Source organism: Mesocricetus auratus, unplaced genomic scaffold (genome assembly GCF_017639785.1).
Source record: "Mesocricetus auratus isolate SY011 unplaced genomic scaffold, BCM_Maur_2.0 Super-Scaffold_100007, whole genome shotgun sequence".
Lineage (NCBI taxonomy): Eukaryota > Metazoa > Chordata > Mammalia > Rodentia > Cricetidae > Mesocricetus > Mesocricetus auratus.
In genome coordinates this window covers 41,860,238-41,876,553 of record NW_024429191.1, presented here as the reverse complement: position 1 = coordinate 41,876,553, position 16,316 = coordinate 41,860,238, and positions in this window count along the sequence as shown.

Sequence of the window (16,316 nt, the reverse complement as noted above, 5' to 3'; positions counted from 1 at the left end):
ACTCTCTGCTATTTTTCCTCTGTAATGGCTATGTTTTCCTCAGTTTCTGGTATACAGGCAAATTCATCTACTAGTAACTCCAAGTAATTAGGGGCTTTAATGTTTATAATTCCAAGGAGAGTGCCAAGGCTGCTTCTTAAGTGTGATTGTTTGAATGAAAATGACCCCCATAGACAGGAGTTGGTACCAGGAGTGGGTTATTGCTAGGCCAGACCTGACCATGTTTCTTGGCAAAAATGTGGATTTGAGGATTTGGGATCAGGAAAGCAATTGAACGTTTTAAGTGGGCTTAATGGGCCATCTTAGTAGGAGCATGGAAGACAGTGGTGCTGAGGGAAGTTTGAACTGTGGGGGCCAGACTCAAGAGTTTTCAGAAGAGAACAGTATCAGTGAGTGGTCTAGAGACTGTTCGTGTGATATTTTGGTGAAGTGTGAGTGTTCTGACCTTGTCCAGAAGAATCTGCCTGAGGTGAAATTGAAGAGTTTGGGATTAACAACATTGACAGAGGAGATTTGAAAATAGCCTATATTATGTGTCACATTGTTATTAGTGGCTAGTCATGTGCAGATCTATAGTGAGTAGGAAAAGCCTGAGCAAGGGAAAATACAAAATGTGTGATTTGAGGAGAAAGAAGGCACCGGGAAGTCCTATATTCAAGGAGATAAACAGATTTTTTAAAAGCCTGATGCTAAATGGAATAAAGGGAATGGTGACTTCACCCAGCTAAGATTCCAACTTGTAAAAAGAAATTAAAGAAAATCATAGTGCTCAGCGTGGTGGTGCTCCCTTTAACCCCAGCACTCTGGAGGCAGAGGCAGGTGAATTTCTGAGTTCAAGGTCAGCCTAGTCTACAGAGAAAGTTTCAGGACATCCAAGTTTACGAAGTGAAGTAAACTATCAAAGACAGAAAGCTGGTGAAAATGTATTTGAACAAGGAGACCATGTTCCAGTACCAGCAAGGTGAACTTGGCAGCTGCAGCAACATGGTTCTGGCTTTAGAGTCAAGGATACGAGAAAGGGTTATGGAATCTCCCTCTACAACTAAGGAAAGCTGCTAAAGTCAGGCATGTGTCAGGGGTGTCACCGCATAGAGGCCTAGAGAGGCCATTCTGTGAAGCTGTGAAGGTGAAGCCTGGTTTGCCTTGGAGACCCCAAAATGTTGAAGGTACCAGAGTCATGGGACACCTGCTGAGTAAATAAACTTCACTGTTTTATAAGGTCTTCCTTTTGCTTCAGGGAACTTGTGCTGAAGAGAATTGTCCCTAGATTATCTGTGGGTATGGCCGTCTTAACCAACCTCTGGAAGTCCATGCTAGAAACCTTTGTATGTCACACATGTTGCAAATGATTAAGTCAGACATCAGAACTTACCAAGCATCAATAAATTCACTGGGGAAGAAGCCCACAATAACAGTGATTGCGGGAAAGTTTTCCATGCCTCCCTGTACCAACAAGAAGCCCACAATAACAGTGATTGTGGGAAAGTTTTCCATGCCTCCCTGTACGAACGAGAAGCCACTCTAAAGAGAGCCATATAAGTGCAGGGAGTGTGCGGGGAACAAATCTCTGGCAAGTGCTGGAGGGTGTGGGAACCTGAAACGGAGAGTTTTCCAAGGTTCACAATCCCCTTCCCTCACCATAGCTCAGAGGAGCAAGCACTTCAACCTCAGGGCAGGACTGGGCTGTAGGAAGAGTTCGGCAGGAGCTGCGCTTAGCCCATCTGAATTCACCAGCAAAGAACAACTCAGCAATCTACAGACACAGCTCCAGAGAAAGGGTAAGAAACCCTAAAGTTGAGAAACTGGCCCTACCCATCATCCTCCCACTCCCGATATTACCTGTGGAACAAAAGATCTCTCAGAACCCTAGCAAGAAGGCAGCAGAATGTGGAGCGTGACACAGCACCTGGATCCAAGCAGCAGAGCACAAGCTAAACAAACCATGGGCGTAGCAGCAGAAGTGTGGTGACAGAGTCAAGCTAAGAGACTCTCAACATCCCTCACTCGGCCTTAACAGGAAGGTGCTGTTCGGGTCATTGGAAGTTTGTGACAGAGCTTTACACAGTATTCTAACACACAAAACTAGGAAAATACAGTTTGAGCTCTCGCTCTCTCCCTCAATGATGATGCATTGACTAAAACATAATGTCTTCAACTTTATTTGTATGCACACACATGTACGTTTTTGAGACAGTGTCTTACTATGCTACTCAGCTGGGCTGACCTTAAACTCCCAGAAATCTATCTACCTTTGACTCCTAAGTACTGGGATGTGGTCTAAGGCATGCGCCACAGCACCTGTCCTTAAAAACTTAATTTTTAATTTTTATTTTCTATTTTGTCCATACCTTTTTAAATGTTTCAATTCTTTTCTTAATATGTATGCTTTTGCATTTCAGGCGTTTAGCGTGTGTCTTGCTAGAAAAGGCTGTTTGTCCTCTCCAAGGCTACTATATGATACTATCTTGTGGGGACACCAGACCTTGAGCAGAAACCCACTTCCCCTTCAGCCTGGGAGCAGGCAGCTATGTAATGTTTACTGAAAACAATTCAGTGCTTTAAAGCTCTTGATAGGGCTCAGATAAGGGCTCGCTCACTGAGATACCATGACTTTCACACCCCCTACGGCTAGATGCCTCTTCCTGTCCCCCCTGCGGTGTCTCCCCAATTCTGGGGCCGGAGATTAAACCACCAGCCAGGAGGGTGAGAAGTCTGAAAAGAATTGTATGTAGATGGATGGCAGAAGTCCTTAAAAAGGGAAGCTCTTTTTTCTTGGAGAGACTTCTCCTGAGAGCTCTCTCCTAAGCGGACTGGGGTCTCCTCCTAAGCTGACTTGGGAAGCATAAAGTTTTCTTAAAGCAACCGACCGGTCTCTGTCATCTATCCCGACCACCTCGCTACATTCTCGGATGCAGGCCGCACAGCAGATGCGACACTGTCTGTGCTGTTTCATTCCGCTAACCCCGTGAAAGTACTTCCCTTCTCGTTCTCACTCTGCCTCCCTCTACTCCCTCCTGAACTTCCCTTTCACTTCAATTCTTATACACTGATATCCCTAGCTCAGAAGAAAAAGAAGAAAGAAAACCCAAACTATAAACTATATTTTTGGTAACTAGGACCCTAGTTTTTCTGTCTCCAAACCTCATAAGGCACACAAGTAACAAAGCATAGTGTTTCCTCCTGCAGCTAACATTGGGACTCCCGTCAAACCCATAGTTAACTACGGCAGTCAGCTTTCCTGATGAACATAAATCCAAGTGAACCCACCAGGATGACCCACACAACATCAAACAACAGGAAGGGGGAACTGGAATGCACAGAACCTCCAACAGTTGTGAAAAACACAAGAAACAAAACCCATGAGGCTCAGCAAGGGCTCTCTGGGCAGATGAAGGAACTTTGAGAATGTGGAAGTGGGCTTTGAGAGTTTTGGCCTGCGCCCACTTCCTATCCACTCGCTTGACTTTCTGAGTGATGCAAAATGTAATCAGCCAGCTTCCTGCTCTAGCTATCTTCTCTCAGATATGTAAGCCAAAATAAAACTCTCCGCAGGCTGCTCTTGGTCGTGGTGCTTTATCACAGCAACTACTGCTGTGACAGTTTCTTCAGCCAAGACCTCCTCCTGGGGTCTCCACCTCTGATACTGGATTTTTCTCAACCATTTTTATGACTCTTAGAAACACCCCTTCCTATTCATGCAGGGCACTGTCATTTCAATTTCTAACTGCTGTCTTTACTGCTCCTCCTGATGTTTTTACATCTCTAAGGGTAAACATTATGTAAAGAAACCTATTTATAGAGAGTTGGAAGTGTCTCCGCAGGCTCACCATAACCCACACCAGTGTCAGTTGATCTTGGCTACACAGATACTGAAAAAGAAACTTTAACAAGATCCAAGTGTGTGTAAGCATTACAGCTCCCATGGAAAGATTTCCTGGCAGCTGGGAGCCAAGGAATACCACCAAGTCACACCGCACAAAAAACCAGGAGGGTTGCTGCCTCTGCTCAGGCAAGAAACAGCAGCAAATCTCTATAAAAAATACAGGGTTTGGGGGCTGGAGAGATGGCTCAGAGGTTAAGAGCACCGACTGCTCTTCCAGAGGTCCTGAGTTCAATTCCCAGCAACCACATGGTGGCTCACAACCATCTATAATTGAGATCTGGTGCCCTCTTCTGGCGTGCAGGCATGGAGGCAGGGTGTTGTATTCATAATAAATAAATATTAAAAAAAATACAGGGTTTATATAGAACCTCTTGGGAAGGCGTGGAACTTTTCAGGGTGGAGCTTTCCAGAGTGGAGATTGGTGGGATTTCATATCCATAGATTGGGTTTTTACAGTTAGGGCAGGTAGAGTATTCTGTGGGTGGAACCTGGCCATTGGGGGAGGGGCTTGGCCACTCGAGTGACTAGAGGGGTGTACAGTATGGAAATACCATCATTGTTAGCAGTTGTTCTGTCAAAAGAGCGATGTTGGGTACAGTGGCACAGTGGGTAGGTATTACCTCATCTGGTGCTCAGTAAATGTTCCCCCTTCATCCTTGTCAGTATTATTTCCATGGGCTCAATGTACACTTTCCCACCTCAGTTAGTCTCTGAGCTGGCCTTGCTAAAGCCTGAGGGCTACACTCTAGCCAGTCAGCTTGTCGCTGGAGCCAGCTTCTTAGGTGGGACAAGCTCCAGAGAGCACTGCGGCTCTCTCCTTTCTGTAGAGCACATCTGGTTGCTGAAAGTGTCCCAGGATAGTCAAACCATTCCCACTCCTATTGTGGGACATCTGTATGCTTTATGAAGATGTATTGCTGTGATGATGTAATAAAAATCTGAACGACCAATAGCTAGGCAGGAGGTACAGGTGGGATTTGTGGGCAGAGAGAGAACACTGGGAAGATGAAAGGCAGCCTTGCCAGCCAGAGACAGACAGGAAACTTCATTTCTCCATGAACTAATGATCAAAATGTATGGTGTCTTCAGCAATAAAGTCTTACTGTCAAGGTGGGAAGTGTAGCTGGGAGGAGAAGCTTGGATACTTTTGACAACTTCAGGAACTATCCAAGCTACAGGAGGTTATAACTCGGTAGGTTATTATCAGGAGAAAATAAGCTGGGCTGCAGTGGCGCACGCCTTTAATCCCAGTACTCCGGAGGCAGAGGCAGGCGGATCTCTGTGAGTTCGAGGCCAGCCTGGTCTACAGAGCTAGTTCCAGGACAGCCTCCAAAGCCACAGAGAAACCCTGTCTCAGGAGGGAAAAAGGGAGGGAGGGAAGGAGAGATAGAGAGAGAAGACCCTGAAATAAGAGAAGTACATGAGATATGAATGAAAAATACAGCAAAGAATACTTTATAGTGTAGACTGAGTGGAGAAACAAAAAACAAACCTAAAACCTAACAGCAATCTACCAACCAAAGCAAAACCATGAGATTCATATGTGCCAGCCTGGCGATTAAATAATTTTTAAAAAATGAATACTTATGGAATGGATTGCTGGCTATGGTAACTAGAAAGATGAAATTCTCAGAGGCCTCGGGCTCCAGTCAGCTCCATTTGAAGCTGCGCTGGGAAAAGACCAGTGGGATCTAGTCAATGTAGTCACACTGAGAACAAACAGAAAGGTCTAGTGACATCCCCACAACATACACACACAAGGAGACCACGTTGGGAAAAGGAACAAAAGTCCAATGACATCTCCACCCCAAGATCATCTTCGCGGTCCTGACACAAGGTTTAAGTTTAAATAGAGGACAGTCTTGGTCAAGGTGTGGTCCTGCCCATCATCTTGCTAAGACCCAGTTAGTCTCCTGTGGAAAGTGGGTTGGCTTGTTGTCAGAACTGTGTGAAATCTCTTTCCAGTACACAAGTTTTCCCCCACTGGCTGGCACCAGGCAGCATATTTTCATTCCTTTCAGGAAGGTTACAGAACCAGAAATTATAGTGTAGATAGGTGTCATCAATCTTTTCGATCAAGACGTTCCAAGTCAAACAAAAGCTTGGACATTCACCAACTCTGCTGGCTTCTGAGGCTCTGCTCTCTGGGTGACTTTCGTTAGCTCCACAGAAGTGACCTGAGGAAAAAGTCTTGAGGTACCTAGTGCTACTGAGTGACACGGCCATAGACTCTAGATGCAAATTTTCCAAGGTGATTGAATTTCTTAGATCGCCCCGAGGGTTGATAAGTAGTAAACTGTTCCTAAACTCGAGGAGGGGGAGAGGGATTCTGGATGCTGTAGTCCGCGAGTTGCGCAGGCGCACTGGCCTGTCCGACGCGGCGCATTGCAGCACGCGTTCCCTCTCTGCGAGCGCCCTCTGCCGTCCACCAAGCGGCGGCCAGGTACTTACTGCCTGCACGAGTGCCGGCGGGGTGCGCTTGCTCTTCTTGAGAGCGCGGCTGGGGCGGCGTGCGGGGCGTGCGGGGCGTGGCCGATCTGGAGCTAGTCTGGAGGATCCGCCCTTCCCGGAGGCGAGCGTGCTGGGCCTGCGGCCACTGAGGCTACATCTCCAGCTGCGTAGAGCCTGGGCGCCTGGCGAGAGGTTGCCCGAGGAACTGGAAGCACGGGGGCTGAGGCTCCACCAGTACGCCATCCCTGCCACCCCCGAGCAGCAGACCCGCGTGGAAGTGGAGAGCAGTTACCCAAAAGCCAGCCGCACCGGAGCAGGGCTAGGGCTGCGAGCTGCACTATATTCCTTCTTCAGGCAGCTTGCACTGGCTGGCTGGTTTTAAGGCATTTCAGATGATCGCTTTTTAAGGCAATTGTCGTTGCCTTGCACGATCCTGGAATAAAGTGTAGCATTGGTTGGGACATGCTGGTCTGGTCCGAGGTGCTGAAGTTCTCAGCCAGAGCCAGTGGTGATGGGGCTTGCTGCTAAGCCTAATAACCAGAACCTGATGTTGCATGGAAAGTACCAACTCTCACAAGCTGTCCTCTGACCTCCACACATGCTCTGTGGCATGCTTGCTCCCTCTGCCCAACTATCATCACAGAGCCTTCATACAGTAATTTATTTATCTTAATATTATTTTACATTCCAGTCACAGTTCTCCCTCCCACCCCCAGCCCATTCCCATTCACCAAAGGGTAAGGGTTACCATGGGGAGTCAACAAAGCCTGGCCCATTGAGTTGAGGCAGGATCAAGCCCCTCCTGCTGCATTAAGGTTGAGCACCAAGGATAGATCCTGGTCCCACCTTCAGGGGCCTCTAAGATCAAGCTATGCAACTGTCTCCCAAGTGCAGAGGGCCTAGCTGGGTCCCATGGAGGATCCACAGCTGTCGGTCTAGAGTTCGTGAGTTCCACGAGCTTGGTTCGGCTGTCTCCGTAGATTTCCCTTCCTGATCTTGACCTCCCTCCTCCCTCTCTTCGACTGGATTCCCGGAGCTCAGCCTGGTGCTTGATTGTGGATCTCTGCATCTGGTTCCATCAATTGCTAGATGAGGGTTCTATGATGATAGTTGGGGTATTCACCAGTCTAATTACAGGGGAAGGCCAGTTTGGGCACCCTCTCCACTATTGCTAGGAGTCTTAGCCGGGGTCATCCTTGTGGATTCCTGGGCATTTCCCTAGCCCCAGGTTTCTCCCTAACCCCATAATGGCTCTATCAAGATATCTCTTCCCTTGCCCTCCTGCAACTGGACCACCCCTTCTCTCATGTTCTCATCCTCCCTCCCCTTTCCCTTTAACACCCCCTCGCCCCCAGTTTACCCAGGAAATCTCACCTAATCCCCCTTCTCAGGGTGATCCATTTGTCCCTCTTAGGGTCCTCCTTGTTACCTAGCTTCTCTGGAGCTGTGGATTGCAGTCTGGTTATCCTTTGCTTTACATCTAGTATGCACTTACGAGTGAGTACACACTGTGTTTATCTTTCTGAGTCTAAGTTGCCTCACTCAGGATGCTTTTTTCTGTTCCATCCATTTGCCTGCAAATTTCATGATGTCATTGTTTTTTTACAGCCGAGTAGTACTCCATTGTGTAAATGTACCACATTTTCTTTATCCAATCTTTGATTGAGGGGCATCCAGGTTGTTTCCAGTTTCTGGCTATTATCAGTGCATTCGAGGCTACTTCCCACTTTCTCTTCTATCAGGTTCAACGTAACTGGATTTATGTTGAAGTCTTTGATTCACTTGGAAATAGATATGGATCTATTTGCATTCTTCTACATGTTGACATCTAGTTATGCCAGCACCATTTGCTGAAGATGCTTTCCATTTTCCATTGTACCATTTTGGCTTCTTTGTTAAAAATCAGGTGTTCATAGGTGTGTGGATTAATGTCAGGTTCTTCAATTCTATTCCATTGGTCCATGTGTCTGTTTTAATGCCAATACCAAGCTGTTTTTATTATTATAACTCTAGAGTAGAGTTTGAAATCAGGGATGGTGATTTCATTACCCACTGGCTCTGGCTGAGAACTTCAGCACCTTTATTGTACAGGATTGTTTTAGCTATTCTGGGGTTTTTTTTGTTTTTCCATATGAAATGGCTCATATCTTAGTTAAAAGGGGGATAAGATGCTTTAAGGTGATTAGCACTAGCCACTTATTTTTGCTCTTTGAATGAGCAGTAAAGAACATTTATTATTTGTGTCAGAGGGAGCATGCATGCCACAGAGTATGTGTGGAGGTCTGAGGACATCTTGTGAGAGTTGGCCCTTTCTGTGCAACAGCAGGTTCTGGTCATTAGGCTTAGCAGCAAGCCCCATTACCCACTGGGCCATTTCACTGACCCAAGCTTTAGAGAAATTTCATTGAGCAGAAGTTGCTCTTTGAAAACGTTTATTTTTATAGCACTTATTTATTACAAATCACTTCTGTTTGTTTGGTTTATTGGCTCTTTTTCCTTTTGTTTGGACTGGCCAGTTCAAAATAATATAGTTAATTATTTAGAGAATTAGCTTTTGGACTTACTAGCTGTCTTTGATTGTTTTTATTCATTGGTTTCTTTTTTAGTTATTTCTTCTTTTTAAATTATGGTTACTTAATTATTTTTCTCTTAGTTGAATGTTTAATGTTTTGATTATTTTTAAGCTTTTTTACTTAAAAGTATTAAGAGTTTTCAAATGAATCTCTTTAAAGTTCTGTCAACAATCCAGGAATTTTTTAAATCTTTGATACCCTCATTTTTTTTCCAAGCTCACTAGAAATTTTTTTGGAGTTTTCTCTTGACTCCATCCCTACTGAGAAGGTTTGACATGTATTTCCAAGTTAAATCACCTCTCTACATCTAATTCTACTGGGTAGAATTCAGTTTCTTTCTCAGTAAAGTACGGAAGCAGGATCGACATCAGGCATGCTTGAACAAAGTCTGCCACACCAGCTCTCCACATGTTGTTTACTAAGCATCTTCCTTCAGCATAAAAGGTGAGTGCATTTCCTCACAGAGCCTGGAAGAGGGTTTCAGATTCCCTGGAGTTAGAGGTTTATGTGTATGGGAGACCACGGTGACTCTATTTCCATCTTGACTTAAAGTTGGAGAGTTCAAGCTTATTCTTGTTCTTCAAAGCCAAATTATAGGATGTTTGGTCAAAAGGGTTGCTCCTTGATATCTTACTCTTCAAGACCAAATAACAGGATGTTCAACTTAGGATGTGGTTACTAGATGTTTTGAGATTTAAGAAGGTAATTATGCTTGTTTGTTCCTTGTATCATGGTAAGGAAGTCTTTTGCCCTCCCCTTTTGCTTTGGGTATAAAGGGGCTGTGAGAAATAAATTTGAGGCATTTATAGTATTCACTGACAGCCCTCTGGACTCTATCTTCTGTCTTTTGTCTCTTTCTTTTCTCAATCCTCACCTCAATTTGCAGGCACGTGTGGTGATATATTATTTATGATTTATTAAAGCTTGTCTGAGGGTTCAGAAAGCAAAGCTAGCCACAAGCCATAGGGGTCAGGCAATGGTGATACACACCTTTAATCCTAGCAGCCACAGAGCCAAGCAGTGGTGGCATATGCCTTTAATCCCAGGACTCAGTAGACAGGCAGATGGATCTCTCTGAGTTCAAGGCCACAATGACCTACACAAGAGTGAAGAGTAACAGAGCTCATGCCTTTAATCCCAGCACTAGGGAGGTGGAGACAGGAATGATATAGCTGGGTGGAAAAAGAAATATAAGGCAGGAGGAGACAGGAACTCAGAACTTTTGCCTCTGAGGATTTGTGGAGATAGGATTGCCATTTCAGCTGTGTAGAGATAAGATCTACTGGCCTGGCTGCTTGCTTCTCTGATCTTCAGTTTGAAGCTTGAACCCCAGTGTCTATGAGGTTTTGATTGTTCATGTTACAGACATGTTGGAACAGGTTGCTGCTCCCAGCATGGTTGTAAACTACCCAGTGTAGGTATTGGGAGCCAGCTCAGTCCTCTGCAAGAGCAGTGTGTGCTCGTAACTGCTGAGCCATCTCTCCAGCCCCAATAGAAACAGGGTCTCTATTTGGCATGAAGCTCACCAACTAAGGCTACATGTCTGGATAGTGAGCACTGGGGTCCTCCTCTCCCCTGGCACAGGGATCACAAGCGTGTGCTACCACACCAGCATTTTCTCTCGGAGTGTCAGATCAAACACAGGCCCTTGAGCTTACAGGGCAAGCACTTCACAGTTGGGCTGTAAGTGAATTGGTGGACTTGCTCATTTGACCACATTTGCCGAGGACATGGACTCTCCAAAGTGCTTCCCGAAATTTTGGTTCAGTGTTCTGTCATCATAACCTCTTGATGTGGGGGGAGGGGAGGCTCAGTCGGTAAGGTAGTTGCCGGGAAGACCTGAGCTCGCCAGGTGTAGTGGCACACACTTGTGATCACAGCACACTTGTGAGCACAGTACAGGATTGTGAGCACAGTACACACTTGTGAACACAGTACACACTTGTGAGCACAGTACACACTTGTGAGCACAGTACACACTTGTGAGCACAGTACACACTTGTGAGCACAGTACACACTTGTGAGCACAGTACACACTTGTGAGCACAGTACACACTTGTGAGCACAGCACTGGGGAGGCAGATGCAGGAGGAGCCCATTCATGAGGCCCACTGTCTGTCCAGCTGATCTAGTGTGATTCATGAGCTCCAGATGCGTGAACAAAGGGGATGGACATTGCTCCTGAGGAAGATACCTGCGGTTGTCCTCTAGCTTGCACATGCACAGGCACACTCATACATGTGTACTTGCACACACACACATGCACTCACATGCACATAAGCATATTTAAAAAAATAAAATCTTAGAGCCAGGTTACATTATGCTGTTTCTTATTCTTAACTAGATGATCTTACTCATTGTAGATTAAGAAATACATGTTTCTTTAGGATCTTGAAGATTGCTGACAGTCCCATAGATTTCAGACAATTTTTTTCTGGTCATTTCTGTAAGTGGAAATGGCTTTTGGCTCTACAAAGAACAGAATGAATGTGTTCACTTTCCTTCCAAACTCAGATTATCCCATGATCTGTCATCCCGCCTAACCTCAGTGTTGAGGTCCCAGAGGCCATCTGTTAAGTGAGTCAGTGCACTGCTGTGCTATGGACATGGTGCTTTCTCATACCATCTACCATAACCACTTGAACTTTTGTGCATTTGAAATGTGGCTAGTCCACATGAATAACTTAATCTTACATTTTCCTTGGTTATAACTAACATCAGTTCTAATTTAAACAGTTTCACGTGCCTGCTGGCAACTGTATTGGCTGATGGAACTTCCCTAAAATGGGCACCCCAGACAGAAGGCTAAACACTGAGACTGAATTTAACATTATGTTTATAGATCCAGTAATCCTGTTGTTTTGTTTTCCTCTGACCAGGGCTTGTAGTTTCTAAACCAGACATGATATGCCATTTGGAAAATGGGAAATGTCCGCGGGCAGTGGTGAGAGAAATTCCAAGAGTTTCCTGTGGAGGTAAGTTAATGAAAGCAGGAAGATGGGTTCTTTTCCAGCAACAGTCGTTGGAGGATACTGAACAAAGATATGAACCCTTTTTCCAAAGCTTTCTCAAAGGAAAACACCCCTATAGTACTCCTCAGACTGTGTCCATCACCTCCACTCCCTCTTTTCTTCTCCAGCTCCTCTGCCCTCCGCTTTCATCCCATGTCCAACTCTGTTTTCTTGGGAGCACAGTTATTCCTAACATTCATAACATACCCCTCAGTTCTTTCTAGTTAATTTTGTGCTTTTTCTCATTTTTCACTATCTCACCATCATCTGACGTCTCTTTTTTTCTTCTGAAAATTCACTAAGGGTCACCACTGATTCCTCCTAAGCTAAACCTGTTTGGTAGTAATTTAATGTTCTTCACATACAGGGTTCTAAACCAGGGATCTTTTTCTCCTTCTCTGGGTTCTTAACTAATTGAGAATTCAAAAAAAAAAAAAGGAATCAGCTGGAATCAAAATAGAGTATTCATTTACTTAGTATCTATTATACATCAGAGTACTATGAATTAGGTTAGATAGTAAGGCAACAAAAATGAGTAAGATGTCATTGTAAACATTTAATTCAACAAACAGATGGTTGACAAGTGGACAGATGAAAAGCTAACCAGTGGTTGTGATGCCTCTTAGCTAGGAGGCGAATGAGATATGAAAGAATAGCGACGAGAATGAGAACATCTCCCTTGGGGGATGGGGATGGCTCAGTGGATAAAGTGCTGGCTATGCAAGCATGAGGACCGAATTTAGACCTCAGCATTGATAAATGAAACAGTGTGTGCTTGTAATCCCAGTGTGGCAAGCTGGAGAAAAGAGGATCCCTGGGGCTTGCTGGCCAGCTCGCCAGCTCATCTATTCAAATCAGTGAACTTCAGAATACACACAGGAGAGAAACCCTATAAGTGCAGTGAATGCCAAATGGCCCTCATGCGCTCTTCATCTCTCATTATACATCAGCGTATTCACACTGAAGAAAAGCCTTCCCTGTGTAATGAATGTGGGGACTCTTTCAGGATAAAATCCCACTTAACTGTACATCAGAGGGTTCATACCAGGGAGAAGCCATCTAAGTGTACTGACTGTAAGAGAGCATTCACCAAAATGGTAAATCTCAAGGAGCATCGGAAAATCCATAGTGGAGTGAAACCCACTAAGATATGACTGTGGAAAGCCCTTCAGGACTGAGTCATACCCTGTTGTGCATCAAGGACCCACACTGGAGAAAAACCATATAAATATAGTGAATGTGATACAGCACTCTCTGCATCCTGGAGAGAAGCCCTATCAATGTAATGAATGTGGGAGAGTCTTTACAAGTAACTCTGAACTTAATACCCATCAGTGGACACACACTGGAGAGAAACCGTCCCAGTGTAACGGCTGTGGGAAGGCATTTAGCCACAGAACATCATAGTGGAGAAATGCCCTATAAATGTGACGTGTGTGGGAAAGCCTTCAGGAGGGATTCGTACCTTACAGTGCATACTGGAGAGCCCTATGCCTGTAAGGAGTGTGGGAAAGGTTGTATGACTCTGTCACAGCTAAGTCTGTATCAGAGAATTCATACTGGGGAAAGGGCTTTAAATGTGAAGAATGTGGAAAGACCTTTAGAACAAGCTCAGACTTCACCGTGCACCTGAGAATGCACACTGAAGAAAAACCCTATAGGAAAGCCTTCAGGAGTAGCTCAAGACTTACTGTACTTCAAAAAATACACCAGAGAGGAACTCAACGAATGTAGGGAATCATGAACCATTCAACCAGCGTTCAATCAAGAGTCTTGTGAATTGTATTTAATAACTATAGGGAACTTGTCAGTAGAAATTAAATTAATTACATTCTTAGAAGTAATTCATACTAGGTTAAAAATAGACAAATTAAAACCTTCATCCATAGTTCATGCTTTACTTATTTAACTAATTAAAGTTAACTGCCTTTATATACTTCTTCCTGTTTTTCTATGGATTTGTCTTTTTATCAGTCTTGAGATACCTTGTATATTTTTCAATATTACTCCTTTGTCACATGTGTAGCAAATGTTTCTCTTAATTTAACATTTGTCTTTAAACTTTTATATGGTAAAATCACAACATTTTAATTTTTATAGTAAAATTTTATGTCTTCTTAGGTTCTTGCTTTTTTAATTAGAAATGCCTACCTTTGGTCTCTAAATTATGCATTATCTAAAATTTGTTTGAAATTTTTTGATAATTTGGTGTTTACATTTAAGTCTTTAACACAACTAGATTGAATGTCTGCTGACTGAGACTCCAAATGATAGTAATCCTATGAAAAGATTTTAACCTAACTAGTGCTCAGGGAAATGCAAATTTAAACTAATGAAACTTCTACTTTATAGAGTTGGCAAAATTTAACCTTTTGTTGAGGGTAGGGTTTCAGGAAGCCATGACTCTTACATAAAGATTGTGTAGCTTATGTTTCCACCAGCAACCCAGTGACTAAGCACTAAGTTACCCATTCTTACTTGGAAATCTGATCCATAGAAATAAAGTATCATCAAATGTAAGAATACAAATAAATAAGAATCATTGTTGAAGTATTGTTTTTATAGGGCAGAAAAGTCACAACTAGAAATTGCCAAGTAATAGAAAAATAGATATATATTGATATATCCATATTTTGGTTCATTGCATATCCTCAGAACTTCTTGGTCAAGTACAGAGAGGAAATAGCCAGAATCTTGCATATCCCTAAATCAGTACTCAGGAGTTTTGAGAGTACTAGGAAATGCCCACAGTCAAAATGAGAACCTAGAGGCTGTAACCAGGTACCAGAAGCTCTAACAGACCATGTACTCAAAAGGTCAAGACATGATATGCTACACATCATTTGGAAGTGGAGGAGACTTTGAGAGATAGCACCTCATTGCAGGGAGCTGCATAATCCCTGAAAGGGATTATGGTATCATGGGCCCCTATTTTTTTTCTTACTCCCTCGGTTGTAATGTGAATTTGTGGCACTCCTGCCATAACACACTTCTTTCTCATCACAGACCAGTGCAACAAAGCCAACTGGTCATGGATGGCCTGGAACCTTTTTGAGCCAAACTAAGCCTCTCTCTTTGTAAGTTTATTGCTTTTTGTTAGAGTAACTAGATGTGTAGGTTTAACACATTAAAGAGTCATGTAGGATTAAAAAAAGGCACTTTCCCAACCAATAATGGACCCCTGTTTGAATTCTCTACTTTCCTCCCTGTGTCTATCTGTCACTTATGATTTCTTGTTACTCTGTAGTCTGCCTGTTGGTGCCTGCCTGATTTCTGACTGTCTAGCCCTGTGTGTGTGTCAGTAACAAGGGGCTGTTGCTCTGTATTTAACAGCACAGAAAGAATCACAGGGGAAGGAGTGGGGGACACAGTTTTACAAGAGATCAAGTCACTGGCTCCAACTGACCCAGATAACAAACAGGATTGCCAACACAGCATTTATCAAGTAATAGCTTTATGTTGTTTCCACCACTTGTGGCAGATAGGTACTTGTCTGAGATCACTTTTGACCTATTTGTTGTTTTTAGAACTGCATGATTATGGCATGTACACATGCAGTTCTGTCAAGGTTGTGAGGTGACTGTAAAAGCCATGGCCAGCAGATCCACTTGAGACAGCAGGGCAATCCAGTTCAACACGGCTTCGTTAACCAGTCTTGGTTTGAACTTCTAGAGTCTGACCCTGGACGCTTAACGTAATACCACTTTGAAACATTTGCTACACGTGTGACAAAGGAGTAATATAGAAAAAAATATACAAGGCATCTCGAGATTGATTTAAAAAAAAAAGACAAACCCATAGAAAAACAGGAAGCAGTGTATATTTGGGCTTACAGTTCTGGGGATAAGAGCCCATACCATTTGTGGTAATTTGAATGAGAATGCTCCCACCATGGGCTTGAATGCCTGGTCCCCGGGTGGTAGAACTGTTTAAGAAGGACCAGGACAGCCAGAACTACACAGAGAAACCCTGTCTTGAAAAAACAAAACCAAGAAAAAGAAACATACATAATTAGATAGATAGATAGATAGATAGATAGATAGATAGATAGATAGATAGATAGGAGATAGATAGATAGATAACTAGGAAGGATGGCCTTGTTAGAAGAGGTATGCCACTGAGGGCAGGCTTTGAGGTTTCAAAAGCCAAGGCCATTCTCTCTCTCTCTCTCTCTCTCTCTCTCTCTCTCTCTCTCTCTCTCTCTCTCTCTCTCTCTCTCTCTGGGAGATTTAGATGTGAGCTCTCAGCTACTGCTCCAGCACCATGCCTGCCTGCCTGCCGTTACACGTCCCACCCTCTGAAACTGTAAGCCCCCAGTAAAGCTTTTGTTCTGTAAGTTCCCTTGGTCATATGATGGAATCTTAGCACAGCGATAGAAAAGGAACTGAGACACCATGG